Source organism: Callospermophilus lateralis, chromosome 15 (genome assembly GCF_048772815.1).
Source record: "Callospermophilus lateralis isolate mCalLat2 chromosome 15, mCalLat2.hap1, whole genome shotgun sequence".
NCBI classification, from domain to species: domain Eukaryota; kingdom Metazoa; phylum Chordata; class Mammalia; order Rodentia; family Sciuridae; genus Callospermophilus; species Callospermophilus lateralis.
In genome coordinates this window covers 68,942,592-68,970,575 of record NC_135319.1, presented here as the reverse complement: position 1 = coordinate 68,970,575, position 27,984 = coordinate 68,942,592, and the positions used below count along the sequence as shown (strand labels likewise).

The following is a 27,984-nucleotide window of genomic DNA, read 5'->3' as shown; positions in this document are numbered from 1 at the left end:
ATAAAATAAAGGTCCATCAATGATAAAAAAAATATTTTTAAAAATAAAATCAAATCTGAAAAAAGGGCTAGGGATATACCTCAGTAGTAGAGCACTTGCTGAGCACATTTGAGACCCTGGGTTTGATTTCCAGTACTGTCCAAAAATTAGTGAGTGATTCTGAAGGCCTAATATAAAATCATAATTAATAACTATTCTTAGACACAAGTCTAATTATAGGAATAAGTCAAGATGACTGCTCAGCATCTGCAAATTTAAGCCCTCCCTCCTCTTTTTTAGGAATCTAAGTTGAAATACATAACTTCTTAACTATAACTTGATGCAATTTCACAAACTTAATTACTCATGTAACCAACACCTAAATTAAAACAAAGAGTATTACCAGAACCAAGAAGTCCCAATAGTGACTTCTTCCAACTGCAATGCCTCCAAAGAACCATTATTCTGGCTTCTAATAACATTGATTTGCTTTGTTTTGACTAAACTTAATATAAATGGTATAACAATAGATTTCTTCTTTATATTTGGCTTCTTTCATACAATATTTCATTGGAAAAATTCATCTATGTTGCAAGATGTTGTAGTTCACTAATTCTCATTGTTGTATGGTATTCCATTGTGAGAATATATACATTTTATTTATTCACCTTATTCTGATGTCATTAGAGTAGTTCCCCCCCCCTTTTCTTTAACTTCTATGAATAGCACTATTATAAGTATTCTCATACATATATTGGTGAACTCCTATGTATGAATTCATATTAGGCATATCCCTAGGAACAGAATTGCTTGCTCACAGGGTATAGGCATATCACCTCTTTTTCAGAAGCAGCCAGTTTTCCAATTTATAAACTCACCCTCAGGGCATGAGAGTTTCAGTTGCTTCACATCCTTCTATAATTTGGTATTGGTTGTCCTTTTGGTTTTGGCCAGTCTGCCCCATGTATAGCAGTATTCCATTGTGATTTTGAATGAAATAAAGTTCAATACCTTTTCATATATTTACTGATTTTTCAGATATCCAGTATTGTGAGGTAGCTGTTTGAGTGTTTTACCCATTTTTCTTTAGAGAAATCTACTTTTTTCTTATTGATTTATACAAGTTCTTATTTTTGAGGTAAATTGTTCTATTGATACTCTCAAATCCCCAAACTTGGCAAAAATAAAATGTTTATACTGATAATACTGGAATCTCAGTTCCTATATTCCTTTTTATTCAAGAAAGAATTTAGATTTTTTTATTTTAATGATGCGCTATTACAATGATGCACTGTACATAATGCTAGGATTTGCTGTAACATATTCATTCATGCACACAAACATAATTTGGCCAATCTCATTTCCCAGTATTCCTCTTTGCCTCCTTTTCTCCCTCCTTGTATTTCTTTTAAAAGTCCACTCTTCCCCCTAGTAGAGAGAATCACAGCCTCTGGGACAGTAGTCCCTACATTTCTCCTATGCCAACAAATCAGTAAAATTTTTTCTTTCCTTTTTCTCAAAAAAAAAAAAAATCAAAAGTTTACTAGCTGTGGGCATAGCTCATTGGTACAGCACTTGCCTATCATGCACAAGGCCCTGGGTCCAATCTCCAGAACAACACATTAAAAAAAGGGAGGAATGGGGCTGAGGTTGTGGCTCAGTGGTAGAGCACTTGCCTATCATGTGTGAGGTACTGGGTTTGATCCCTGGCACCACATAAAAATAAAACAAATAAAATAAAGGTATTGTGTTCATCTACAACTAAAAAAAATTTTTAAAAAAGGGGGAGTGGGAATGGCTAGGGATATATTTCAATGGTAGAGCATTCATCTGGAATGTGTGAGACCTTGGATTAGATTAGATCCCTAGCACCAAAAAAAAAAAAAAAAGTTTGCTACATTTTATATAAATCTCTATCATTCTTTGGGTTCAAAACAAAATTAAGCTTGTATTCTGACTTATAAACAGTAATTCCAACTTCTGATTCTATCATCTTGAGGCCCTTGGCATCTAAGACTAGCAAGAAACACTGTAGTCCAGGCCCCAATAAAAGGTGAAAATCATCTTCCCAATGTAACAGAAACTAAAGTGTGGGGAAAGAAGAGAGAACTACTTTCCCTTTGACAAAAATTCCCAATAGTGAGTAGGCCTGATAAGTAAATGGAAATTCTAGATAGCCTCTGAACAGAATCTTTTTCCACCTTTCAAATAATTTACAGCTTAATGTCAGCTAAATTTAGTAACTTCTCCCATTTGACCATGGCAAGGAGATTCTTGACTGGTTTTCCATGGTCATTATAGACCTTTTCATAGATCCCTGAAATATGATGTGGCCATCAAAATGTCAGCACTTACCTGCTACCCACACTCTGGACACATGGCCTAGCTTGCAGGTCAGTGACATGTTACAACATGAGGAAATAAGACCAGTTTCAGATCTAATTCAAGAATAGACACATGATAGTTTCCATGTTCTTGACAATTTAAACTAATAACTACAATGAAGGCCAACTTAGGAGCTTACAGCTTTGGCCACATTAGGAGCTCTAAATGAATAGTACCTCCCAGACCAATTACACAAGGGCAGAAGCAGCAGTTAATCAATGAAAGCATCCACCAGCAGTGGAACAGCAGCAGTTCTGTGTCAAAAATTTCCATGTTCAGAAACCTTTAATGATTTCCCACTTCTATCTGAATTAAGGTGAATAATGAAATTTAAGAGTTGTAAGGAAAAATACAGGTCTCATACAGGTCATTTCTCATCCCATTTGTGTGTGAATATATGTGCGAGCACATACATATATAACATACTGAAATCGGGGTAAAGAGAAGCTAACTGCTGGGTGAGGTGGCACAAGCCTGTAATCCCTGTGGTGTGGAAGGCTGAGGAAGGAGAATCTCAAGTTCAAAGCCAGCCTCAGGAAAAGCAAGGCGATAAGCAACTCAGTGAGACCCTGTCTCTAAATAAAATACAAAATAGGGCTGGGGATGTGGCTCAGTGGTAGAGTGCCCCTGAGTTTGATCCCTAGTACTCCCCCTCCAAAAAAAAGGGAGACATTAACTCAGCCAAGGAAACATACCTCACCATGATATGTCTTGTTAGGCGTCTTTGAACTATACATAGTGACCCTCCTCAATATTTAGATTCAGGGGCTGGGGCTAGGGCTGGGGCTCAGTAGCAGAGCACTTGCCTATCATATGTGAGGCACTGGGTTTGATCCTTGGCAGCGCATACCAAAAACTAAAATAAATTAAAGGCATGCTGTCTATCTACAATTACAAAAAAAAAGATCTAGATTCAAATCCCAGTTCTAGTATAATCATAGCAAATAAACTTCTCTAAGCCTTAGTTTTAGCATCTATAAAATATGAAAAAAATCCCAGCCCTACCTCAAAGGTTTACTTAAGAATTATATAAAAGAAGGTGTCCAAAACATTTAGGTAAGAAAAACTAAGGAAATTTTTGAGAAGGTTAAGTACTGAAAGAGTACTTATTCTGTATATTAAAATGTTTAATGAGACGACAACAACAAAAGTAAACGCTAACATTATAAAACTCTTAAAAGAAAACAGGTGCAAATTTTATACCAGGGTTTTTCAACCTTGGCACTAATGATTGAGTCAGAATTCTTTGCTGTGTGAGCTGTGCTGTGCATTGCAAGATATTTAGCAACTTCCCTCCTGATCTCCACCTACTAGATATATCAGCATTATGTCTCTTTCTCTGACTTATGACAATCAAAAATGTCTCCAAATATTGCCAGGTTGCCTCTCCAGGGAAATCACCCAGTTGAAATTCACTTTTAAAGTGATGCTGCTTAACCTCCTCTCTTCTAAAATTACCAATGTCTATTTCACAACTACATGAGTAGTTACTTGCTTAGTAAATAAATTCTAAGAACTCTTCAGAAATATTAAATATTCCATAATCCATAATTTTTGGAATGATCTCAAACTCTAATTGTTAATAACCCCATTTTAAAAGTACTTAGTCCAACTTCCTCCATTAGAAGGTCACAGATCAGTATATATTTATTATTTTTAGTATGGCTTTTTGGGGGACAATGGGTACTAGGGATTGAACTCAGGGGCACTGGACCACTGAGCCACTCCCCAGCCCTATTTTGTATTTTATTTAGAGTCAGGATCTCACTGAGTTACTTAGCACCTAGGTTTTGCTGAGGCTGGCTCTCGATCCTCCTGCCTCAACCTCCCCAGCTGCCAGGATTCACAGGCATGTGCCATGGCACCTGGCTGGCATTTTTTTGTTAACAACTTTACTGAGATATGATTCACATACCAAAAAATTTACCCCTTTGAAGTGTACAACTCAGTATTTTTCAGTATATTCAGATTGGTACAACCAAGTGTTATGACTGTTAAAAATACTGATCCTGGGCTGGGGATGTGGGTCAAGCGGTAGCACGCTCACCTGGCATGCATGCGGCCCGGGTTCGATCCTCAGCACCACATACAAACAAAGATGTTGTGTCCACCAAAAAATAAAAATAAATATTAAAAAATTCTCTCTCTCTCTCTCTTAAAAAAAAATACTGATCCTTTTATATTTTAAACCAGTGTTCTAACTATTTACTCTTGGCCTACATAACAGGGAACTAAAAACCAAAGCCAAAGTCAAACAACAGGTTAGTGTCTTTGGCATTGTGAAGCTTCTCATAGCTATCAATGTATCAATTCCTTATGCTAAGACAAGCTATGAAAGAAACAAACTGAATGAGATTTGCTTGAAATTTAGTGTCATTGCTGAAAAGAAATTAGGAAAATCTAAAGTCATTCCTAAACCACTGGTGGCCATTACTAGGAACTCTAAGCACTCCTTTTCTCCCCCGCTTATTAGCCAAAATGAAAGTAATTCATAGGCTGGTGACAACTAGCAATAGCAAGCATTGTAAGGTCAGAATCTTTTTTTTTTTTTTACCATTAACTCAACTTGTTTTGAGATCCTAAACAAGACAACCATCTGACTTGACAGAAATGCCAAGGTTTTGCTATAGAGTCTCTTTTTCATTGTGAGTACAACTACAATGCCAATGCAACCTTAACTTTTTTTTTTTTTTTAAGCTCTTTAATAATACCTGCCCTACTGCTGTCACTATCTAATCCAGAGACTGTGGCTGGCAGGAAGAAATGGTTCTGGAAGCTACATCTGTTATACAGACTAGCTACCATCTTCCAAGTATTAGAACTACTTCCAGCTCCTTTTTTGATCAGTTTGTTCAATCCAAATTTGAAGATCAAATCTGAAGCCAGTGAAAGAAGCTGCAGCTTCCAAGACCAAAGCTATTTTGTTGAAGAATACTATCAAGAGAATTGTATATCCAGCCAGACAAGAAGCCAGCTGCAAGATACTTCAGAAATACTAAACCTAATCTTCCCCTACCTTCCAGAAGACCTCAAGGCTCTTGCCAAATCATGTGAAACACACTCCTTCTGACTCATGATTACTCATTTTTCACAATTATTTACTGACTGTACCCATCTGATAGTGTGAAAGTTTATTCCATTTTCCTTTCCATGAATGTCACTATATTAAATGCCATATCATTAATAATGTTAAAAAAGAACAATAAAAACAATAATCATTTAGTCATTATGTACTACATATACTAGACAGGGATTGTGATTAACACTCTACTTGCATTATCTTATTTTTAATTTTCACAATTGAGAATGACCTTATGACCTTAAAGGTTTTATTACTGCCCCTGACCTTTTACATTTATTTTTAAACTTAACATACAGCAAATTGATTTGGGGGAGGATGGAGTGGATTTTCTGAGACTTAACACATGTAGCATCCTATAACCATCACCAAAATAAAGATATATAACAGTCACATCACCTCAAAAATCACCTCATCCTGCCCCCATGGTATTCATGTCCTTTCCCCACCTCTAACCCATGGCAATTATGCTCTGTTCCTTGTCTATATAATTTTGTCTTTTCCAGAATGTCATATGACTGAAATCATTCACTTGGTATAATGGCTTTGAAATCCATTCAAGCTGGTAGATGCATCAATAATTCATTCCTTCTTATTGATAAGTAGTATCCCTCACTGTTTCTGTTTTATAAATAAGGTACCCAAGGCTCAGAAATGTTAAATAACCCGCTTGAGGTTATCTATATGAGGCCAATATTTAAAATCCGGCTCTTCATGGCTCTAGAACCTATACTTTTAACCACAATACCATATTAGCCTAGACTTCAGAAGAGAGGAACAGCAATCTATGATTCTGATTGAAACATTAAGGAATCTTCTAGAACAACAGTACAAATGAGTTGTTTATTTACCAAGAATAAGGCTAAGAAATATTTGTCAAGATTTCTAGCAATGATTTCAAACTCTGAAAGGAAGTATGATACGGAGTAAGAGCAGGAGCTGTAATCAGTGAAATGAGCCTGCATTTATAATCCCAGTCTGCCACTTATTAAGAATGTTACCTTACACAAGTTCTTCAGTGGAACCTCTGTTTCTTCTTCTATAAAATGTTGGTATATTATCTTGAAATGTTCTTGGAAGGATAAAATGAGATGATATACATGAAGTTCCTAACACACAATATTATTACTACTAAAACTCAATAGAACCAAAACTCTTGCCAAACAAATATCTATAGAATATACAAATCAGTATTTAGGAAGCTCTAAAAGATGTTAGAAGGCAAAGTTCCTTCCTACAAGGAGTGTATATTTTAGCTAAAAGACATACACTGTCCTAAAATTAGAATCAATGCTGTATAAAATATGATGCTAAACTGCCAGATCCATAAATAAAATAAACTCACAATTACTTTTAGTCAATAGCTTTAACTTTCTATTTAATTTTTTAAATATTTTTTTTTATTTGTAGATGGATACAATACCTTTATTTTATTTATTTTTATGTGGTGCCAGGGATCAAACCCAGCACTCTATCACTGAGCCACAACTCCAGCCCCTCTATTTAATTAAAAAGAAAGAAAGAAAAAAGAAATCAAAGTGAATGGTGGTGCATGCCTGTAACCCCAGCAGTTCAGAGGCTGAGCCAGTCTCAGCAACTCAGCAAAACCCTATCTCAAAATAAAAAATTAAAAATTAAAAAAGAGCTGCAGCTCAGTGATTAAGCACCTTTAGAGTCAATCCCTGATACCAAAAAATAAAAAAATCATGATTCAGGTGTGAAACCCACCCATTTTCTAGTCTAAAACATTTCCTTAGCACAAATAAAGGCAAAACCTTTACTACTAGTCAACTTAAAAAATAAATTTTTTTGTCAGGGGGTTTCTGGAAATTGAACCCAGGGGCACTAACTACTGAGCCACCTTGAGATAGGGCCTCATTAAATTGCTGTGGCTAGCCTCAGCAATCCTCCTGCCTCAACCTCCCAAATTGCTGGGATTATAGGTGTGTACCACCACACCTGACAAAAGTATATTTTTAAACTACTGGTGTCAATTTGTTCATTCCAGGAACCTGTCTCAATTTCAAGATTATTAAGTGTTGGGGTTATGTGGCTTAGCGGTGGAGCACTTGCCTGGCACGTGTGAGGCCCTGGGTTCAATCCTCAGCACCACATAAAAATAAATAAATAAAGTACAGGTATTGTATCCAACTACAACTAAAAACTAAATATTTTTTTAAAGATTATTAAAATAAATGTTAGTAATATTTGATAATTAAATCAAATGTTTTAATAATTTTGATTTCTGAGAGGGAAAAACATACCTAATAGAACTTACCTCTGTGCTACTTGATGGTTTATGAAATTTTGGGGTTCTATAAGAAAACAGGGTATACTTCAAAAGGTTATAAAAGTTCAAAAGAACTCAAGGTCTTTGCTCAAAGGAATTTAGTAAGATCATTTTTTTTCTCCTGTTTGCTCGAGTGGTAAAAATACATGAATAACTAGGAGTAGGGAAGGAAGGTAACGAAGAAGAGAATAAGTTGGAATGGTAAAGACTATTCAAATCTATCTGTAAAGTCATTCTACTTTCTTCTGGTGTTTTCTATAAATCTTCTCCCTTCAACTGATGCTTACTGTGTGAATCTTTGCCAGTACAGAAATAACTCTTTGAAATCCAGCTCTGGTTTATTAGGCTTTTAAATTTAGCATGCAAATAAAACATACATAAAATTAGACTGCCCAAATTTTTACTTCTTGATTTGACCTGGGAACAAAACCTAGTAATGGCTGTGGAACAAAGCATCTTACCAAGGCTCTACTGCAACTACTTAGCAACCATTCTTCACAGTTGGCAAGTCTGTACATCTATACTGCTCAGTTAGTATCTAGAATTGGATAAAAAGAGTTCAAACTTTAAAATAAATGTTGAAGTTCACACACAAAATAGTGGTAATGATTAAAAAATTCCAAATGTTACATGATAAACTAAATAATCTTGAGCATGATATTTATATCATACTATTTCTATCATAAAACTTGTGATTGAGGGGCTGGGGATGTGGCTCAAGTGGTAGCGCGCTCGCCTGGCATGCGTGCGGCCCGGGTTCGATTCTCAGCACCACCGACAAACAAAGATGTTGTGTCCGCCAATAACTAAAAAAAAAAAAAAAAAAAAAAAAAAAAGAAATTAAAAAAAAAATTCTCTCTCTCTCTCCTCTCTCACTCTCTCTTTAAAAAAAAAAAAAACTTGTGATTGAGAAGAATTTTTTTTGTATTTAAAACTTCAGATAATTTATTAAATGCAGATAAAATGAGGGTCAAAGACTGTTTAACATATTTGTGGGAAAGTAAGTTGTGCTATATTCTAAATGGGAAAAAGAAAATAAGTTTTCATTTTCTTCCTTGTACCTCTAATATATGTGTATATTGGTTTGTGTGCTTATTTTGCAACTTAACATACAAAATGAATTTCATAAGTATAGATGCAAAGTCTATTTATCTACCTTCCTATCTATCTTTGTCTATCTATTGATCATGTATCCTATTATAATGAATTACCATATAATAAAAATTATTTTTGCTACAAAAAAAAAATAGTGGCAATGAACTATCACTTGGGGACCAAACAGAACCAAGGGGTTCATTTTTCCAGTCCTTCGTCAGCTTAAGCTTTATGCTTATAACTTGTCTAAGCTCTACAATTCTTTCCCATCCAAAGAAATATAACCATCCATAGGCCTGGATTTCTACCAGACTTTAAGGCTGAACCACTTATCCCTATCATCTTACAGAAAGGGAGAAGCCAAATCTCTAGCCAACATTCTAAAAAACAAATAGCTAAAGTTAGAAAACAGAAGAAAACTGCCAAGCAAAAATATACCCCTTTTCCTCATTTAAGTTGGTTGGGCCATTTTCTCATAAGCAACAGCAATGAATAGGAAAACAGGAGACCTAAATTCTAGTATTTTCAACTAATAAGCTATGTGACTTTGACGAAATCATGACCTGGTTTTACTTTCTTTTGTAAGACAAGCTGGCTAGAACAGACTCATTAATTACAAATGAAAGGTCAGCCTAAAAGTTTGTGATGGTCCATAGATGTGCTTTATAACTGAAACATATATTTTTAAATGAATCACTAAAGGATGCATATCCCTTAGAATCAGAAGTATTTTAGATTTTTTTTCAGATTTTGGAATATTTGCACATGCATGCTGACATACATTAAGAATGCAACCCAAATCTAAATACAAAATTGATTTATGTTTCATATATACCTTGTATATAGCCTAAAGGTAATTTTATACAATATTTTTAGTAATTTTGTGGTTTTTTTTAAAAAATTATTTAATTTTTTTTAGTTGTAGATGGACACAAAACCTTATTTTAACACTCATCTCCAAGGAGACCAGGTTTTGAACCATACAATTCTTTGATTGATTGATTAGGGTACGGAGAAATTAACCTAGGGGCACTGAGGAATCCCCAGCCCTTTTTATTTTTTATGTTGAATGAGGATCTCCCAAGTTGCTGAGAATGACCTTGAACTTACAATCCCCCTGCCTCATCCTCCCAAACTGTTAGTTTTACAGGTGTATACCACCATGCCCAGATATAATTATTTTTTAAAACAATTGTTATGAAGATTTTCAAAATTATATAAAAGTAAATAGACTAACAAACTCCCAAGTACCCAAACCCAACCTCAATAATTAGCAACTCAGGGCTAACCTGAAGTCTCTTCCAGTCCTAAGATAATTTGATTCTTGTAAACATTAACAGAGAAACAAAAAAAACTCAACTAGATTGTGTTTAAGGTAAGAAAAAAAAAAAAAAGAAGAAGAAGAAAAAGAAGTAGAAATACAAGGTTGTTAACTAGAAATAGCGAAATAAATTCCAAAAGAATCTACTAAAGGAAATGAAAGGTATTGCCCCTAGGACCAGATGACAGAAAGGGTAGGTGTTGGGGACTGCTATTCCACATTCTTAAGCTTATCTCACAAGATTGTTTTGAGGCTTAACTGATATATTATATATATTTTAGTTATACATGGGCACAATATCTTTATTTTGTTTATTTATTTTTATGTGGTGCTGAGGATCGAACCCAGGGTTTCACACGTGAGAGGTAAGCACTCTACCGCTGAGCCACAAACCCAGCCCTTAACTGATATATATTAATGCAAAAATGTAAGAGTTTTTTCTGTTGTTGTTGTTTTATTTTGTTTTTTGGCACTAAGGATTAAACTGAGGGACCCACCACTGAGTGACATTTCCCAGCTCTTTTTATTTTGAGACAGGGCCTTGCCAAGTTACTGAGGCTACCCTTGAATTTGTAATCCTCCTGTCTCAGTTTCCTGAGTTTCTGGGATCACAGACCAACGTGCCTGACTGTAAGTTTTTTTTTTTTTTTTTTTTTTTTAGAGAGAGAGAGAGAGACAGAGAATTTTGATATTTATTTTTTTAGTTATCGGTGGACACAACATCTTTGTTTGTATGTGGTGCTGAGGATCAAACCCAGGCCACACACATGCCAGGTGAGCGCGCTACCGCTTGAGCCACATCCCCAGCTATTTTAATGAAAAAAAGGTCAGACCAAAATAGATGAGGTTCACTTGACATTTGTGCAAAATTAATCAATTTTAAGAATTATTGAAATTTTTAAGAGATCCAAAAACCTTGGAATTATTCACTTGAAAGTAAATGACCATTATAAGACTATATGATAAATTTATAGCAGAGTTTATTTGAAAACTGGCTTAAATGAACAACAAAAAGACAAAGGGAATTGTAAAGTAGACTATCTTAAAAGGCACAGAAGCAAATATTGTGTATATTCTCTTCTTTAAATTGTATTCTGTAATATTCCAACATTGAATTTTCATTACAAGTAAATTGTAATGACAATTCATATGGAACAAATGCCCACTGAAAATATTTCCAAACTTGTGTGAGAGGACAACATACCCAAACAATCTTAGGACTTCAGGGACTTTAGAGCTAATTTAGTCCAATTTTCTTATTTTAGAGAAGAAATGAGAAAGCCCAAAGAAGAAAATATTAGGAACTAGAGCTTAGAAAAAATTCTAGGATGATGGGTATATAACTCTGCATAGAGTCCAATGATAATGACCATGGTAGCCTATAATAGAGGTAAAACAGGATCTTTGTCAATGGTGAGAATGACAATTACTAAGTCACCACCTCTTCTTTCATCTGATCAATCCATTCACAGCAATGGTACCATGGTGAAGGAATAAAGACAAGACTTTTCATTGTTTAGAATTCTACTTTCTTATTTAGGAATCTAAGAAATTATTTCTAGGGCTGGGCCTGTAGCTCAGTGGTAGAATGCTTGCCTCAAATTTGTGAGGCCCTGGGTTCGATCCTCAGCACCACATAAAAATAAATATATTTAAAAATGGGATATTTATATTTAAAAAAAAAAGAAAAGAAAGAAATTATTTCTAATTAGTTTTCCCCCCCTGGTTAAAACACGTTCTTACACCCAACAAGAGGCTGAACTGATAAGTATCAGCTCTTTTCACTTTCCTGAGGGCTGAAAGAGTAACATTTTCTCTTGAAGTCCTAATGGCCCTTCTCCATGGTCAACTAGAAAACAACTTGGAGAAGACAATAAAAGTGATCTAATTCCTATTTCAAAGTACAAAGCTAGATCTTAGGGTATTTATAGATATGGTGTCACTCTTGTCCTCATCTCCCCTCCTTACATCTTAGATTCCTACTCTCCACAAACACTGCTGCTCCCAAGCATACTCTTGAGCCAAAGGCTCATTCAGGAACTCTCATTTCTATACTTCAAGCACCAATGAACTAGTTGATGCATAAGCAACTTTCTGTAAGGATCAAAGATACCTAAGATAAAACTAGCCCAAAATAATATGAAAAAGATTAAAAAAGATACTGGCAACAAATATGAAAAGACAAAAAGAATTATCTAAATATAAAAGGATTTGATACAAACCTGAGAGAATACTATTCAGTTTCTGTCAAATATGTAGCAAAAGAGAACAGATAATGAAAAGCCCCAATAGTAAAACACTTGAGAAAATGCTAGTAATTAAAGCAAAACAAATTATAAAGGCATCATGTTGTCTATTAAATTAGCAAAGATAAATATGTTATAAAATTCAATTCAGGATGTAGCACAGCTATAAGATGTAGTCACCCTACTAATGGTACAATTATTCATTTAAAAAATTAAAAATAAAAACAATGTTACAGAACAAATTAAAAATTAAAGAATAGCCAACATATGGCATTCTAATTCAATATATTTTTATATTATCATTAAAGATGATAAATATATCAGTATATGCATGGTAAATTTTGTGTGAAATTATGTTAAATGATAAAAATAATGGGCTGGGGATGTGGCTCAAGCAGTAGCGTGCTCGCCTGGCATGCGTGTGGCTGGGGTTCGATCCTCAGCACCCTACAAAGATGTTATGTCTGCAGAATACTGAAAAATAAATATTAAAAATAATAATAATAATAATAATAATAATAATATGGCTTTTTGGGGAGGGATAACCAGGGATTGAACCTAGGGGTGCTCAACCATAGAACAACATCCCCAGCCCTTTTTGGATTTTATTTAGAGACAGGGTCTCACTGAGTTGCTTAGAGCCTCACTAAATTGCTGAGGCTGGCTTTGAACTCATGATCCTCTAGTCTCAGCCTCCTGAGTCATTGGGATTATAGGTGGGCACCAACATGCCTCGATAATATGGCATATTGATTAAACTATTAAATTTATGTCTATACAATGATAAGGATTAGAGGAAGTAAATAGTGATTTTTATGGTACAAATGTTTTTGTCCTTGTTTGCCTGCTGTTACTTTTATTGACTGACTGACTTACTTTTTTTAAACTCTTTTTTTTTTTTTTTTTTTTTAGTACTGAGGATTGAACCCAGGGCTTTGCATATGTGAGGCAAATCCTCTGGCATTGAGCTTCATCCCCATGCCTTTTTAAATTTTACTTTGAGACAGGGTCTCACTAAGTTGCTGATGCTGGCGTCAAACTTACAATCCTTCATCAGTCTCCCAAGTAGCTGGGATTATAAGAGTGTGTTATCACACCCGGATGTTATTTTATTTATAGTTATAGTATGTTACCTTTATTCTATAGAGTTAGACACAATTTTGGATCCTCTCTGATTCTAAGCCAAAATACAAACAAAAACACCCAGTGGATTTTCTCAGGCATGAATTTTTAGATTAAAAAAAAAAAATGGCCATGAACAGTGGCATTCACCTGAAATTATAGCAATTCAAGAGACTAAGGTAGGAGGATCGCAAGTTAAAGGCCAGCCTTAGCAACCTAGCAAGGTCCTAAGCAACTTAGCAATATCCTGTCTCAATAAAAAATAAAAAGGACTATGGATGTGGCTCAGAGGCACAGTGCCCCTGGGTTCAATCCCTAGGACCCACCCCCAAAACTTTTATTATCTCAGTGAACATCTGAAATTTTCCATTTAACTTCCTGCAAGGCCAGCCTCCAAGAGGACTTCCAATGACTTTGTGTAATCACCTTGCATATGTATCAGGGTTGGTTTTCTAACCAAAACTGTATGGCAAAAGGGGTGGTATGTTACTTCTGAGGCTGGGTTGGACAAGAAAGTATAGCTTCGGGGCTGGAGTTAAAGCTCAGTGTACAGTGTGTGCTTAGCATGTGTGAGGTACTGGTATTTGATACTCAGTACCACAAAAGATAAAAGAAAAAGTTTGGCTTCTGCTCTCTCTCTCTCTCTCTCTCTGATCATTTGCCTCAGAGAACACCAGCTTTCATGTTGTCAGAAGCTCTACTGAGAGGCCCATGTTATAAGGACTGAGGCTTCTAACCAATAGCCATGTGAATGAGCTTGGAAATGGATCCTCCAGGTCAGTCAAACATTCAAATAACTAAATCCCTAGTTGATACCTTGAGAAACACTAAGCCAAAAAAGACACTAGCTAATCAGCACCCAGATTCATGACCATCAGAAACTGAAACATAAAAAAAAAAAAATTTTAGGCTCCCATGTCTTGTGATAATTTGTTATACAGAAATAGATACCATGAAAACATAATATCAGACTAAGGAAGTTTGTTGGGGAAACTATAAGATAATATCATGATTTCATCTGCTGGATAAGAAAATTATCATCAAATTATAAGTGGTAGAGCTGGGGTTGTGGCGCAGCAGTAGCACACTTGCCTATGCGTGAGGCACTGGGTTCGATTCTTAGCACCACATAAAAATAAAGGTCCATCAACAACTAAAAAAATATATACTAAAAAAAATTATAAGTGGTCTATTGCTTAAGACAGCACTAAAAGCTAAAGAAGAGCCTTCACTGGAGGGAATAAAATGTCCATCTCTTCCAACATTAATCTAAGGACTGTTACAGTTAAAATGGCCCCATCAGAAAAGTCCAGCACAGTCCCCTTTCAATAGATTTATCACCTATCCTGCAGCCTAAATGTGGGGTTAAAGGTAGGTTTCCTATTCAAGGAAGCCACTGTGAGGGTGTTATCTCAGAGCAATCAAGGGTTAAAGTTGAAGCAGCAAATTTATCCCTGGAGATATATGCCTGGCACTAAGCTGAGATTCACAAGATTCTCCCTGAGTTTTCCTTACCTCTAAATGCTGGGATAACTGATGCTCACTGAATTCCGATATTTGTATGAATAAAAATGAAGGGATTTAGCAAATCTTGTTCCTGCACACAGTTGTCAAAAAAAATCTGACCTTTACAACAGGAAAAAGAGGGGGGATTTAAAGATTTAAAGAAGAGGCAGTGACTGTCTGATGTATAACAAACCTTTGAAAAATTATGAAGCAGTGAAAATCCCCTACAGGTCCCGACAAAATGTGTCCAATTTGCATTCCAGCAAAGCTTTCTATACATACCAGTTGGCTCCTATGTGTACTTCCAGGCAAATAAATCCTGGGGAATAATCCCATTGGGACCTAAGTCTGATCTCTGATATATTACTGCTACATAACTCTAGACCTTCCTTCACAAACTGCCTTTTTGGTTCCAAATAACTAAATCAAAGTCATCCCGATAAGCTTTGAAAACAGGGAATGTGAGGAGTGGTTTAATGAATGCTACAACTCAACCTATTATAGACCATGGTATATTATGGGAAGAGGGAAAAAAAAAAAAAAAAAAACTCATGCTTTTACATCCCCAAATCTCTCAAGACCAAATCCAGACATACCTGTCATTCATCACACCTGACAATAAAGCCTTATTCAAAGTATGACTCCGTTTGATCAAAAGGTTAGGACGCATTTGCAAACCCAACACCAGTATGTATTGGTGGGTGGAGGGGTACAGTAAGATTATTTTTGTTTATTTTGAAACTTGTTTAAACTTAATTTTTAAAAAGGTAATCAATGGTAGCAATAACACAGAAATGTATTCTGATTTATAATATTTCAAGGAAAAAATAGAGCAAACACATTAAATAGCAAAAAATAATTTTTCTAAAAGTTAGAAGAATAGCTCAACATATAAATGACCACAAAAACAGTGTCAAGAAGAAAAATGGAGGGGCTGGGGTCATAGATCAATGGTAGAGCACTTGCCTGGCATGAGCAAGGCACTAGGTTTGATTCTCAGCACCACAAATGAATAAAATAAAATACAGGTCCATTGAGAACTAATTTTATATATATATATATATATATATATATATATATATATATATAAAGAAAAATGGAAAGCTAGATTTCTAGAGAAAACTGAGAGAACTAGAAATTTCAGGCCAGACGTTCTTCGCCGAGAGTCGCCGCGGTTTCCTGCTTCAACAGTGCTTGGACGGAACCCGGCGCTCGACCCCCACCCCGGCCGCCGCTCAGAGCCAGCAGCCCTTCGCCACCTCTTCACAGCGCCCTCGGACCGCCCCAGGCCTCCGCCGCCGCTCCAGCGCCGCGCCTCTCCTCAGCCGCCCGCCATGGCTACCACGTCCCCCTCGCAGGTGCGCCAGAACTACCACCAGGACTCGGAGGCCGCCATCAACCGCCAGATCAACCTGGAGCTCTACGCCTCCTATGTCTACCTGTCCATGTCTTACTACTTTGACCGTGATGATGTGGCTTTGAAGAACTTTGCCAAATATTTTCTTCACCGATCTCATGAGGAGAGGGAACATGCTGAGAAATTGATGAAGCTGCAGAACCAACGAGGTGGCCGAATCTTCCTTCAGGATATCAAGAAACCAGACGGTGATGACTGGGAGAGTGGGCTCAATGCAATGGAATGTGCTTTGCACTTGGAGAAAAGTGTGAACCAGTCACTTCTGGAACTGCACAAACTGGCCACTGACAAAAATGACCCCCACTTGTGTGACTTCATTGAGACTCATTACCTGAATGAGTAGGTGAAATCCATCAAAGAATTGGGTGACCATGTAATCAACTTGCGCAAGATGGGAGCCCCAGAATCCGGCATGGCAGAGTATCTCTTTGACAAGCACACCCTGGGAGACAGTGATAACGAGAGCTAAACCTCAGCCTGACTTTCCCATAGCCGTGCAAGTGACTTCCCTGGTCACCAAGGCAGTGCATGCATATTGGGGTTACCTTAACCTTTTCTATAAGTTGTACCAAAACATCCACTTATGTTCTTTAATTTGTACCATTCCTTCAAATAAAGAAATTTGGTACCCAAAAAAAAAAAAAAAAAAAAAAAAAAAGAAATTTCAATGCCTAAGATTCCTGCTTCAGCTTTCTCCTTCCACAAAAACAAAATAATTTTCATAAGAGAAAAATAAATTTAGAGAAGATACACCAAAACATTAATCATAGTGACTACTATTAGACAAATCACAAACATATAGATACAACAAATAGAAATTGGTGAACTAAAAAAGAGAAGGGTGGGCTGGGATTATAGCTCAGTGGTAGACCATGTATATCATACGAATAAGGCCCTGGATTCAATCTCTGACACTACAAAACAGATAAGTAAATAAGTAAGTAGTGGAGTACCAACTGAAATCAATTTATATAGTACCTTAAAAAGAACTAATCACTTATCAGGAATTAGAGCAATCCCCTCTTCTGAAGGTATTCCACAAACAGGTGAATAAACTGGCAATCTGTAAGCAAACTGAGCCTCCTGTATAGTCAGCAATACCAGCCCATTGCCTAGTCCAGGATTCTGATGGCAGATGAACACAGAAATGCTATCTTCTCCCAAGATCCAAAGTAACTAACACTTTTTTGTTATTGTTATTAAGTCATATTTCAATCCTGTCTAGGCACCCAGAATAAGCTATTGTCACTATGTTTGAGGAAATTTTTGGAAGAAAGACATTATTGTGCACAGAAGTTAAAACCTCAGTACCTTATTTAACTCAGAAGAACCATCCAGTTACTTCAAGAGAAGCATGCCAGGAAATGCATAAGAACCAGAAAGAAGCCAGGTACAGAGGTACATGCCTGTAATCTCAGCTGCCCAGGAGGCTGAGACAGGAGTACTGTAAATTCAAGGCCAGTCTCACAAATTTAGTGAGGCCCTACACAACTCAGTGAGACTCTGTCTCAAAATTAAAAAAAAAAAAAAAAAAATTTTTAAAGGGCTGAGGATGTAGCTCAGTGATTAAGTATCACCAGGTTAAATCTCATGTACCAAAAATAAACAAACAAACAAACAAAACTCTATTATCAAAGTCCTAATCAGTCTCAAAAACTTTGGGGGCTTTAAAAAACAAAAGCAAGAGGCTGAGATTGTGGCTCAGTGGTACAGCGCTCATCCAGCACATGCGTGGCCCTGGGTTTGATCCTCAGCACCACATAAAAATAAATAAATAAAATAAAGGTATTGTGTCCAACTACTTCTAAAAAAACAAATATTAAAACCAAAAAAAAAAAAAAAAAGGGCTGGAGTTGTAGCTCAGTGGTAGAGTGCTTGCCTGGCATGCGTGAAGCCCTGGGTTCAAACCTCAGCACCACATATAAAAGATCCATTTACAACTAAAAAACATTTTAAAAAACGGCCTCTGTTGTTAAAAAAAAAAAAAAAGCAAAACAAAAAAAAAGTGTTGATGAGGATGTAGAAAAAATGGAAACCCTTGTGCACTGGTTTATGAAAATATAAAAGTAGTTCAGCTGCCAAGGAAGCCCATTTCACAGTTCCTCAAAAAGTTAAACACAGAATTACCATATGGTGGGCTAGGGATATAGCTCAACTGGTAGAGTGCTTGCCTTGCATGCACAAGGCAATGGGTTCAATCCCCAGCACCACACACACACACACACACACACACAAAGAATTACCATGTGGCCCAGGAATTCCATTCCTAAGTATACATTCAGAAGAACTGATATATATACAGATAAATGCATTACTAGCCAAAAGGTGGAAGCGATCTAAATGTCCTTCAGTGGATGAATGGATAAACAAATTCTGATAACACATACAATGGAATATTATTCAGTCATAAAAGGAATGACAGATTTATTCATTCTTTAGCATGGTTAAATCTCAAAGAGTGAAGTGAAAGAAGTCAGACACAAAAAGCACATTATTACATGATTACAATGAAATGAAATATCCAGAACAGGTAAATCAATAAAAAGAGAAATGCAGATTGTTGTTACCAGCCATCAGGTGCAGGAGAAACCCAGGACTACTTGCTTAATCAGTACAGGATTAAAAATCGGTACAGATTTGGGATTGTGGCTCAATGGTGGAACGCTCGCCTAGCACAGGCAGGACCTGGGTTCGATCCTCAGCGCCATATAAAAAAATAAAAGGCATTGTGTTGTATCCATCTACACCTAAAAAAATAAATTTAAAAAAAAATAGGTACAAGATTTCCTTTTGGGATAATGAAAATGTTTTGGAACCAGACAGAAGTAATGGTTGTACAACTTTGTAAATGTATTAAATGCTACTAAGCTGTTCACTTTTAAATGGTTAATCTTATGTTACATAAATTTCACCTCAATTTTTAAAAAGTTTTGAAAATTAAAAATTCTCTTATCTCTAATTTTTCTTTTTTTAACATTTATTATATTTTTAGGTATATCTGGACACAACACAATGCCTTTATTTTTATGTGGTGCTGAGGATTGAACCCGGGTCCCGCCTAGGTGAGCGCTAGGTGAGCGCTCTATCGCTGAGCCACAATCCCAGCCCTTGACTTTATTTTTCTAAAGTACTTTAATAGAATATAAGCTTCCCTTCTGGGAAACCATGAGCAAGTTCTAGTTAAAGCCCATGGTGTTTCCTCTGCAGCCTTTTTTTTTTTTTTTTAATGACTCTATTTTATTTGTTTATTTTTATGTGGTGCTGAGGATTAAACCCAGTGTCTCACACATGCTAGGTAAGCACTCTACAACTAAGTCACAACCACAGCCCTCCTCTGTAGCGTTTAAATATAGTCTATGGCACAGTCACTTTGGATTCTTGCAAAAGTGAAATATACCTGGGTAGCCTTCTACTTAATAAATTGGTTGCCACAAGGAATGTCAGTGGGCCTTCTGTCTGTATTCTGACTACAGACTTACTGAAACTTAGCTTCTTCAGTCAGCTACAAACTCCTGCTTGGACACTCTTACATCTACTGAACCCTCATGAAAATTTCACATGATATGAAACCACAGTAAGGAATTTTCCACTCCTCCATCAGAGCTCAATTCCGAGTTCTCTGGAGAAACAGGTACTTCATTGTCTCTTGTCTTGCATTCTGAACAAGAGATTCTCTCCAGTGCATTTCTTCTATCAAAGACAGCTAAAATCTCACCAATGGACGTGATTTTCTCAAAGAAGCACTTTGAATACTCATTCTTTTTTTGTTTGTTTGTTTTTTGTGGTGCTGGGGATTGAACCCAGGGCCTTGTACATATGAGGCAAGTACTCTATCAACTCAGCTAAACCTCAGCCCCATGTATACTCATTCTTTATACTGTCTCTTTGTCTTTCACATTTTTTTCTCTTTCAAACTGTTGAAGCAAAAACATTTTCAGAATTTGAAGTTCATCCTGTGGTGTTTAATACTACAGAAAACTGTTGTCACTTTTGAACTCTTCAATAATATTCCAGCAGAAGGTCTCCGTTACCTGTGCCTTAAGACTCCTATAATTGGTGGTTTATAATTCTTTACCATCCCCATCCCACTCCATGATGCCATGAAAATACACAATACACAAGCTTCTTGAAATTCTTATTGTTTTTGATATTAATATTTCCACAGCTTCCTTTTGGGAAAAAGTAAGGTCTTTCCCAGCTTCAGTTAACCAAAGAGGGCAATAGTCTCTATCAAAGAGTCCCAAACCTACCTCTTTGCTCACAATTCTATATAATAAAAGCATAAGATGAGAACTACCCCCTTTCTCATTAACTTAAAAAATAAACTGCTCTAATAAAAAGTGATTGTTAATGATATCAATAAATACTTACTTTCTATCAGCTTAAATAAGATCACTTTCCCTATTAGGATCCAGGTACTATCTTTACATCTCTAGGCAATATGTGCTATTCCCTCCTTTAAGATCTGATGATGCAGGCGCTGGGCTGTAGCTCAGTGGTGGAGCACTTGCCTAGTATGTGTGAGGTAGTAGGTTCAGTCCTTAGTACCACATAAAAATAAACAAAATAAAGGCACCTTTTCCATCTACAACTACAAAAAAAAAAAAAAAAAAAAAAGACCTGATGGTTTATGCTTTGGCCACCTTAGATGACACATGTGATCTCTTTGCCCCGCCCCCCCAGTCCAGGAAACTATTAAGGAGCACCCCCCACTCCCACCAATAGTGATCCTAAACAGACCAGGTTGTCCCTTCACATTCTTGCAATCTCTTTCCCTTTCCTCAGGGGTCCACTAAAGATCATTCCTTTACCGTAGAGCTAGGCAGTGAAATAGATACCTCTGAGGGAGAGAGGAAGCCTGATTATTGCTTATGGTATCATGATCCCTCAGGGTGTAAAGGAAGAAGATGCCTCCTCAGATAATGACAGTGGCATCTGTATGAGCCCAGAGTACTACCTGGGCTCTCCCCAGCATAGCCCTTCTATCTCCAGAGGCTCTCCTAATGTCAGCCTGCCATCTCCAGGTGTCCCTTGTGGTTCTAACCACCCCAAACCTTATGACCCTCCTAAAGTTAAGAGGGTAGTACCAAAAATAAAAGGCGAGAAGCTGGATAAAAAATTGAAAAAAATGGACCAAAATAAGACAGCAGCCGCCAGGTACTGCCAGAAGAAGAGAGCAGAACAGGAGGCTCTCACTGGTGAATGTAAAGAACTAAAAAAGAACATGGGGCTAGGTTTGTGGCTCAGTGGTAGAGCGCTTGCCTAGCATGTGTGAGGCACTGGGTTCGATTCTCAGCACCACATATAATTAAATAAATAAAATAAAAGTCCATCAACAACTAATAAAATATTGGAGAAGAAGAAGAAGAAGGAGGAGGAGGAGGAGGAGGAGGAGGAGGAGGAGGAGGAGGAGAAGGAGGAGGAGGAGGAGGAACAACAACAACAACAAGGCTCTGAAAGAGAAGGCAGAGTCTCTGGCCAAGGATTTCCAGTATCTGAAAGATTTGATAGAAGAGGTCCACAAGGCAAGGGGGGGCGGGGAAGAGTCCCTCAGTGGGGTAGTAAGGAGTGCTGTTTGCTTGTACTTAGGTGTATCATGCTGAAGCTGTGTTATAACAAATTATTTTGTAGTAAAAGTCAAAAAAAAAAAAATCTGATTGTTTGTACCTCCACAGTTTCTACCGCACTGAGATAATTATTTGACAGTAAGATCATTAGTAACATACCATTCCTCCCCTTTCCCCTCACTTATCCCTCTGCATGGGACACTCTGTACTAGTACTTGCCAGGTCTTGCTGGATTTTTAATTTTTCTTCTCTCAGCACTGCAATTCTGTGAATCTCCTGACCCCAAGCCAGAACTTCAGCCTGTCTAATTAGACACTGGAACTGAAAACTTCACATTCCTTATTCCCACCTAGTTATTTCCACACATGCTAGAACAACCTGGTTGTATTAATATATATGTTATGCTCTTGACAAACCTTCCTATTGAATCTCGTGCTCAACAACAGGGACCAAAGGCAGTCTAAACTCTGCTGCCAGAGAACAGGTCTTCTGGATAACCAGCCTAGGATTTTCTATGATCACCTCCTGTTAGACATAGAAGAATCACCAAGAAAAAGGGTTCCCCCCCAGATTTGTGATTAAAATAATATCGTTAATTTGCACCAAGTAGCAAAAGGGTCCAGGAAGAAGCTATATTGATGTCTCTTGTTCTTCTGCAAATAGCTCACCTGAAGGTTAGTGCTAATTATGTGCTCATCCACATAAAAAACAACATAAGTTACCTCATCACTTTTTCCCAAGTCATAATCACATTGTAATAGAAAATTTTACTGGGGCTGGGGATATAGAGTGCTTGCCTCAGATGTACAAGGCCCTGGGTTCAATCCCCAGCACCACCAAAAAAAATAAAAAAAAGAAAAGAAAATTTTACTGAAAATGCTATTAACCTCCCTGGTGCCTGAGTTTTATCTATAAAAGAAAAACATATGGGGCTGGGGCTGTAGCTCAGTGGCAGAGCGCTTGCCTAGCATGTATGAGGCACTGGGTTCGATCCTCAGCACCACATAAAAATTAACAAATAAAGGCATTCATTCTGTCCATCTACAAGTACAAAAAAATTTTTTTAAAAAAGAAAAACGTAATCTATTTTGTAGATATTATGAAACTTAAATGATAAAAACACAGGCAAACTGTCATAACCAAGAAGAACCTAAAAAGACATGACAACTAAATATAATATGATCTGTAACAGAAAAAGGCCATTAGGTTAAAGCCAAGAAAACAGGAATCAAGTATGAACTTTAATTAATAATAACATAGCAAGAAGAGTGAAGCAAGTAGCATCACTATACCAGACCTTAAACTATACTACAGAGCAATAATAACAAAAACAGCATGGTGTTGGCACCAAAATATACTTGTGGACCAATGATACAGAAAAAGGAAACAGATACTGACCCACATAATTACAGATAACTTATAATAGACAAAGGTGCCAAAAACATACATGGGAGAAAAGATAGCCTCTTCAACAAACGGTGCTAGGAAAACTGGAAATCCATATGCAACAAAATGAAATTAAACCCGTATCTCTCACCATGCACAAAACTCAACTCAAAGTGGATCAAGGACCTGGGTTAAACCAGAGACACTGAACCTATTAGAAGAAAAAGTAGGCCCAAATCTCCATCTTGTCAGATTAGGCCCCAACTTCCTTAATAAGATTCCTCTAGTGCAAGAATTAAAATCAAGAATCAATACATAGGATGAATTCAAACTAAAAAGCTTCTTCTCAGCAAAAGAAACAATCAGTTAGGTAAATAGAGAGCCTACAACTTGGGAACAAATTTTCACCACATGCATTTCAGATACAGCACAAATCTCTAGGATACATAAAGAACTCAAAATTGTTAACATCAAAAAAACCCCAAACAACCCTATCAATAAGTGGGCCAAGGAACTGAACAGACACCTCTCAGAAGATGATATACAATCAATCAACAAATATATGAAAAAATATTCATTATCTCTAGCAATTAGAGAAATGCAAATCAAAACTACTCTAAGATTTTATCTCACTCCAGTCAAAATGGCAGCTATTAAGAATACAAACAACAATAAATGTTGGTGAGGATGTGGGAAAAGGCACACTCATATATTGTTGGTGGGACTGAAAATTGATGCAGCCAATATGGAAAGCAGTATGGAGATTCCTTGGAAAGCTGGGAATGGAACCACCATTTGACCCAGCTATTCCACTCCTCCATCTATACCCAAAGGATCTAAAAACATCATACTACAGGGACACAGCCACATCAATGTTTATAACAGCACAATTCACAATACCTAAACTGTGGAACCAACCTAGATGCCCTTCAGTAGATGAATGGGTAAAGAAAATGTGGTGTATATATACACAATGGAATATTATTCAGCACTAAAAGAGAATAAAATCATGGCATTTGCAGGTAAATGGATGAAGTTGGAGTGCTAAGTGAAGTTAGCCAATCCCAAAAAAACAAATGCCAAATGTTTTCTCTGATTTAAGGATGCTGATTCATAATGTGGGTGGTAGGGGGCATGGGAGGATTAGATGAACTCTAGATAGGGCAAAGAAGAGGGAGGGGAAGGGAGGGGTATGGGGGTAGGAAAGATGGTGGAGTGAGATGGACATCATTACCTTAAGTTCATGTATGAAGACACAAATGGTGTGACTCTATTTTGTATACAACCAGAGATATGAAAAATTGTGCTCTATGTGTGTAATGTGAATTGGAATGCATTCTGCTGTCATATATAACAAATTAAAATTTTAAAAAGGGAAAAAGTTAAAAAACATAGTAAATAAAAAATAGAGGTAAATTCTAAAAAAAATAATAATATATCAATATTGTTTCATTAAAGGTAACAAATGTATCAAACTAAGATAAAATGTTAATAATAGGAGAAACTGGGTGTAGGGTATATGGAAACTTCTTTACAACTTTTCTGTAAATCTAAATCTGTTCTAAAACAAAAGACTATTTAAAAGAATGTTTAAAATACAAAACAATAAAATGTAAAGTTCTAGTCAACTTTAAAATATCATACAATTTATAGGTTTAGTCTTTCATGTAGTGTTAGTGCTCAACCATCTTAAGTAGCTGAGATAATAGGGAGAGACTGAAGAGTTAAAATCTGGGGTGGAAGAACCTAGCCCCCAGAAACATCACAGCTGTTTCCTGCCAGTTGGTGCCTCATGTCTGACTTTCAAAAGAGCTGATTTTCTTTGTATAATTATTTTTGCTTCTCAACTTATCTATTTTACCCAAAGAAGAGTTACTTTTTACAAAGAGGCTCTAAGCTAGCAGGTGCTTTAATTTAAGACTGCAGAAAGTAAAATATAAGGCATGGGTATAGCTATTTCTCAGGTATATTTCCTAAGTGGTCCTAATAAATCTGATTTCTACTCCCAACTTCAAATGTAGAAACAGACAGACATCCAGAGATAGAATTCAACAAGTGAACCCAACCCCGGCCAACTCCTATTCTACCCTGGGAAAAAAAAGAAGAAGAAAGCAAAAGTCCCAGAAGTACAGGAAATTGTTTCTCAGACGAAAGACAACACTTCCTTTCCCAGAACAATCCATCTCCCACACTGACATCCTGCTCCTGCTATATTTACCCAACCCAAATCTGCTGATGATATACTTCCAGCTGCACTTTTGCCACATGGTCCTGTCACTCAGCTGGAGCACTCAGAGGGGAATCTGTCCAGAGGGCAGAGCCTAGAAATCACTACACACTAATCCATGTTTCCTCTACTGCTAGCCTTCAGAGTAAAGTGAGACAAAATACGAAGAGTATTACTCCCTGTTTATTTTGGAAGTGACTGTGGAGACAAGAGGTACTTCATTTCATATAGTTGCTAATTTTGACTGCTCTCATGGTAGCCAGTAGAGGAACCTGAACAATGAAGAGATTGAAATAGGAGTTAAAAATAACTCTGTTAATGCTAGCCAGCCAAAAAACATCACTTAGTAGCCTCTTCCACCCTAACCCACTAGGATCAGGCTATCAAGTCACCTTATTACAGGGTGAACACTTCAGTTCTGAGTAGATGGATCCAAGGAGTCAAGGATATGACTGTTTCATTCACCCCACTTCATCCTACTTCACAGCACACTCTAATGAAAAGGACAAAGCCCCAACACTGGACTGGGTAAAGGTAAATGCTAGGGTAACTTCAATTTTCCTATTTTAGCAACTCTGTATTCTTGGTCCTTCTCTCCACCCTGCCCGCAACATTCCAAGTTCTTTTCTTTTGCCGCTTTTGGTTCATTCTTCTGCCTCTCTTTACTTTTCTTTCCCTATTTTTTTCTCTCTCCCTTTCTGTTTTTGAATCATAAGCAAGGCTAGGGCTGTAGCTCATTGGCAGAGCACTTGCCTAGCACATGTGAGGCAATGAGTTCGATCCTTAGCACCACAAAAAAAAAAAAATTAATAAAGTAAAATAATTATTTTAAAAAATCATAAGCAGGGGTTAGGGTTGTGGCTCAGTGGTACAGTGCTCGCCTGGCATGTGTGAGGCACTGGGTTCAACACTCAGCACAACATAAAAAATAAATAAATAAACAAAGGCATTGTGTCCATCTACAATTAAAAAAGAAATCTTTAAAAAAAATCATAAGCAAGATTCCTTTAATAAAATATAACTGATAACTGAAAAGGCTTTCATTAGTAATTGTCATATTATTAGTCTAGTCTCCACAGTAATACCAGCAAAGAACTTGAGCCTAAAGACCAATACTTCTTTTTCTCTTTCTTTCCAAAGGAGATTCAGTCACACATATTAATCAGATCCTTCAAAAGAATAAAAAGAAAGTGAAAGCAAAAGGAAAAATGCAGAGAAATAAGAGGGAAGGATAGAAAGGGGTGACAAGAGGAAATGTTTTTCTAACCTTTTTCTTTCTTACATCTCCTGGACAATGGGCATTTCCAATCTTTATAGATTTTTTTAAAACTAAGTGGAAATTCTTCTTCTTTTTTTTTTTTTTTTTTTTTTTTTTTTTTTTTTAGTTACACATGAACACAATACCTTTATTTTGTTTATTTTGTTTTTTATGTGGTGTGAGGATCAAACCTAGTGCCTCACATGTTTGAAGCAAGTGCTTTGCCACTGAGCCACAACCCCAACCCTTAAGCGGAAATTCTTTTTTTTTTTTTTAACATTTATTTTTAGTTGTAGTTGGGCACAATATCTTTAGTTTATTTATTTATTTTTATGTGGTGCTGAGGATCAAACCCAGTGCCTCACATATGCCAGATAACTGCGCCACCACTGTGCTACAACCTCAAATCCCAATCAAGCTTTTAAAGTGATTTGGGAATACAATGTGAAATATGATCATGAATTCATAGCCAGTCTCACTTATTAAAAGCAGGGGGAGGAGCCAGGCACAGTAGCACCTGCTTATAATCCTAATAGCTCTGGAGGCTGAGGCAGGAGGATCAAGAGTTAAAAGCCAGCCTCAGCAAATTAGCAAGGAACTAAGCAACTCAGTGAGACTTTGTCTCAAAGTATAAAAGAGGGCTGGGGCTGAGGAGGACTGGGGCTATAGCTCAGTAGGAGAGTGCTTGCCTAGCATGTGTGAAGCACTGGGTTCAACCCTCAGCACTGCTAAAAATAAATAAATAAAATAAACAACTAAAAAAAATTTTTTAAAGGTGTGGGGGGAGCTGAGTCTGTTGCTCAGTGGTAGAGCACTTGCCTGGCATATGTGAGGCCCTAGGTTCGATCCTCAGCACGAAATAAAAATAAATAAAATAAAGGTATTGCATCCAACTACAACTAAAAAATAAGTATTAAAAAAAAAAAAAAAGGTGGGGGCTGGGGATGTTGCTCAGTGGTTAAGCACCCCTGAATTCAATCCCTGTAACAACAACCAAAAAAGTAGGGGGAGTGTTTATGGTACACCTCAGAAGAGCATGTGCGTAGCATGCTAGAGGTCCTGGGTTCAATCCCCAGCACCACCAAAAATCAGAAGTGGGGGAGAAA

General features: G+C 36.8%; 1 protein-coding gene and 2 pseudogenes across 9 annotated transcripts in view; 2 read left to right on the top strand and 1 right to left on the bottom strand.

The window, feature by feature from the left end:
• The window catches only part of Gbf1 (golgi brefeldin A resistant guanine nucleotide exchange factor 1), a 125,856-nt gene that overhangs the window by 69,190 nt on the left and 28,682 nt on the right, over positions 1-27,984 (bottom strand). The window lies entirely within an intron of this gene.
• Positions 16,174-17,043, top strand: LOC143381110 (ferritin heavy chain pseudogene; annotated as a pseudogene).
• Positions 21,064-22,679, top strand: LOC143381499 (cyclic AMP-dependent transcription factor ATF-4 pseudogene; annotated as a pseudogene).